The sequence below is a fragment of the Octodon degus genome, unplaced genomic scaffold (genome assembly GCF_000260255.1).
Source record: "Octodon degus isolate 3935 unplaced genomic scaffold, OctDeg1.0 scaffold00534, whole genome shotgun sequence".
NCBI lineage: Eukaryota > Metazoa > Chordata > Mammalia > Rodentia > Octodontidae > Octodon > Octodon degus.
In genome coordinates, this window is record NW_004525110.1 from 84,976 (window position 1) to 89,116 (window position 4,141).

At 37.7% G+C, this 4,141-nt stretch overlaps 1 pseudogene; it reads right to left on the reverse strand.

Moving 5' to 3' along the window:
* Positions 1 to 3,477: 3,477 nt before the first annotated feature.
* Positions 3,478 to 4,141, reverse strand: part of LOC101566170 — a 1,718-nt pseudogene continuing 1,054 nt past the window's right edge.

Genomic DNA, 4,141 nt, shown 5'->3' on the forward strand with positions numbered 1-4,141 from the left:
TAGGAATCTATTCATTTCTTCTTTTCTTCTTCTGTGTGAGAATAAATGTTCTCAATTTAGCTCTTGATAATCTGAATTTCTACTGGGTGTGTGGTGATTACACACTTTTTATTCCGTACTGCTTCTATTTAAGTTTTTTCCTTTCTCTTCTTGATGAGGTTAGCTAGGGGCTTACCAATTTTATTTAAACTTTGAAAGAACCAGCTTTTTGATTCGTTAATTCCTTTAACTGTTTTCTTCATCTTGTTTGAATTAATTTCTGCTCTAATCTTTATGATTTCTTACCATCTTGGGACTCTGAGTTTCCTTTGCTCTTTCTTTTCTAAATGCTAGAAGTGCAGCATGAGGGTGTTTATTTGTTCCCGTTCTATTTTCCTAACGCGTGAGTTCATAGCTATAAATTTCCCTCTAAGAACTGCTTTCATCGCATCTCTTAAATACCGATAAACTGTGCTTTAATTTTCATTGAATTGTATATTTTGTTCAATTTCTTGCTTAATTTCATCTGTAAACAGTTGGTTGCTCAGTAGGGTGCTGTTTAATATCCATGTATTTATGGTTTTTTTTTTTCTAATTTCTTTTGCTGTTTATTTCCAGTTTCATTGCACTGAGGTCAGATAATATACATGGGGTAATTTCTGTTTTATTGCATATACTTAAGCTTGACCTATGGAATAGCATGTGGTCTATTTTAGAAAATGACCTATGTGCAGCTGAAAAAATGTGTATTCACCTGTAGTTGCGGGGAATACTCTGTACATGTCCACTAAATCCTTTTATTTCAAGCTCCGCATCAATTCTGCTACTTCTTTGCAAATTTTTTCAGTTTGACCTATCTTTTTGGCAGAAGGAGGTGTTAAGGTCTCCTGTTAAGACTGGTATTCGATGTTCGATTTTTCATGTCCATTAAGATTTGTCTTATATAGTTGTATGTTGCTGTGTTTGGTGAGTACATATTTATGAGTGTTACCTCTTCCTGTTGAGTTTTTCCCTTAACCAGTATATAGTGGTGTTCTTTATTTTATTTGATCATTCTTGGTTTGAAGTTGAGACTGTCTGAGGACAGGACTGCTACTGCTGCTTTTTTTCTGGGGTATTGAGATGTGGAGTATTGTTCTCCTTCCTTTGACTTTCAGCCAATGAATTTCTTTATGAGTTGCATGTTTTTCATGTATACAGCATATTGTTGGATTTTTGTTTCCTAATCTACTGTGTCAGTCTATTTCTTTTAATTGGTGACTTGAGTTATTGAGTTCATTTACATTGATGGTCATAATTGAGAAGCATTGGCTTATGCTTCATTTGTTATTTGCCTGCTGTTTATTTTCTCCCGTGTTTAATTTTTTCTCCTGTTTAGTGGGCTCTTTCTGTTCTTGCTCCTGGAATTCTGATCATTTTGGTTCCTCTCTAGACCATCTTTAAGTAGCCTGTGTAAGGTTGACTTTGTAGTCATGAAATTGTTTATTTGTTATTTGTCAAGGAATAATTTCACTTCTCCATCAAACTTGAAAGAGTTTTTCAGGGTATAATAGTCTGAGCTGGAATTGGTTTTTATAGAGGACTTGAAGTACTCTGCTCCATGATCTTCTTACATTCATGGTTTGTGAAGAGAAGTCAGTCATAATTCTGATGGGTTTTCCTTTGAATGTGATCTGTTCCTTTTCTCTAGCAGCTTTCAGTATATTGTTCTTGTGCTGGATTTCTGGGATCTTGACTATTATATGTCTCAGTGTATTTTTAGCTCAGTTGATGTTATTAGGATTTCTGTATGCTTCAGTTACTGAATGTCAGATTTCCCCCCCATATTTTGGAAAATTTCTGCTATTCCTTCTGCATATACATACATATATATATATATATATATATATATATATATATATAACAGTTTGTATTGACTCCTTCTTTCTCATTGATACCTATTAATCTCACATGGTTCATTTTTTTTTTAAAAAAATTTATTCATTTATTTTGTGTGTGTGTGTGTGTGTGTGTGGCCAGCTCAGCCCACCAGGGGGCGGGGCTGGCTGGCATGTGGTGCTGGGGATTGAAGCGAGGTCCCTGTGCTTTATGCTTAGCTTAGCTTGTTCTAAGTAGGTGCTTTAGACCACTGAGCTATCTCACCAGCCCACATGGTTCATTTTTGCATCATCTTGCAGGTCATGAATTATTTTTTCTGTATCCTAGTTGTTTTTAAAAGATCTTTTCTTACCTGTTCACTAGCTGCGATGGCATCTTCAAGATCTGAAACTCTATCTTCACTTTCACTCAAATTGTTTTGCAACCTTTGAGATTTTAAGTTCCTCTATATCTCTTTGACTCTGCTTCATGCGATCTATTTCTTTCATTTTTGCTCATTCAAGGAATTCCTCATTTTTGTAATCTCTATTTTTTATCAATATCTTCTTGAGAAGCAGATATTAATTCTTTGTTTATATTTATCTTTTCTTTTATTTACTTCGGAGATTATTTCTGATCTGATTTCCTTACATATTTCTGCATTTGATTCTTTACTTCAGAAGCTATTAATTCATACATTTCATATGTGTAATTCCTAATTTCTTTGCTATTGTCTTCTGCACCTATTCTGGGTGGATTTAGGGCTTGAGTTTCATTTTGCTCTTTCTCCTTGTCATTTTCTATAGCACTGTCCTCTACCCTTTGGTGTAGAGCTTTTGTGCAGTTATAGGCTCAGCACCTACTGAATTTCGCATGCAGATATACGAAGTTTGAATCCATCCAGTTCTTCCTGGCTTGGGTCTGGCTGCTGTGCTCAGCTTCTTCCTGCTGCAGCGCTTGCAAGTGAAACTTTTGTGTCCCTCTGGCAAGATGTTCTGCTCCTGGATTAGCTGAGTGGTTCTGGCCCCTAGCCTTTCTGCAGGGACTTCAGCTGCAGAGTTTCACCCTAGGCCTGTATGCTACGCTGGGCTGGGTCTGGAGGAATCCAGATAGCAGGACAGAAGTACCCACTCACAAGTTTGCCTGGGCTAGATCCAGAGGGATCCAGCATGCAAAAGGAAGCCCTGATGGTCTCCTACACACTTTCCATGCTTGGGCTTGAACTGGATCTGCAGGGTTGCATAGAGCACAGAGGAAGTTCTCAGTCACATGCTGTGCCTGGTGACCAGCAGATGTGGGGGAGGATGGAAGCTCTCCCACACACTCACAGGGCCCGAGCTTGGGCTGGGTCTGGAGGGGTCCAGAGAGCACAGCCCATATGTTTAATAATAAAAAAGAAAACAAAATGTAGAAAGATACTTAGAGCTGCTATTTTCTAAGTGTACAACACCCCAGACAATTCAAGGCATCTTAATTCCATCAAGAACAACAAAAATGTAATTGTTGCCATGCTATGAAATCCCTCATTATGAACTTAAAAACTGGTGCAAATTGGTCAAACAGATCCCACAAATAGTGATGTCCAAGCTGGAATGTTGGTCATATTCACAACTAATATGTAACTGGTGGTAAACGGAGAGTTTAAAAGATGTTTCCTTTCTTCTTGTTCTTTTTCAAGGTTGGTAAAGAGTTCTGTTGCTCTAAGATACATTGCTGTGCTTCTCAGTTTTCTTTCTCTTCCTCAAACTGACATTTTTCCTCTAATTCTTTGTGTTTTGCTTCCAAATTCCCTTTCATTTCCTTATGGCATTGCTGGAGCTCAGCTTCAGAATCCTTCAGTTTTTGTGCTATTTGACCTTCATTCCAACACGTGCTCCATCTTTATGTTCTTCATCTTGGCTGTGTGTTCCTTTCCTTCTTCCATCTGTGCCAGAGGGCTCTTAGTAAGTTGCCTTTGGTTCTTGTTGTCCACTCCATTGTGAGTGAGAGCTGCCAGTTTTCTGCTTCTGTAGTTCTCATAGTGCACGTTGTTGGTGGCATCTTTCAGTCCTGCATGTGCGTCCTGAACAACATATTTCTTAGAATTGTAAAATTACAATGTTCACCATTTTCACCTTCAGCCACACCCCAAGGGTACTGCCTTTCTCTGACCCTTTTGCCATTACATTCAATGATAATATTGCTGCCCAGCCCAACAAGAGGTAAGCAGTCTTTTATCTTCTTAACCAGTTTATTTTCTTCTTCATCATCTGTTTTTGGAAATTCATATATTTTAATTTTATGTTCTTGGATTTCTTTTTTTTTT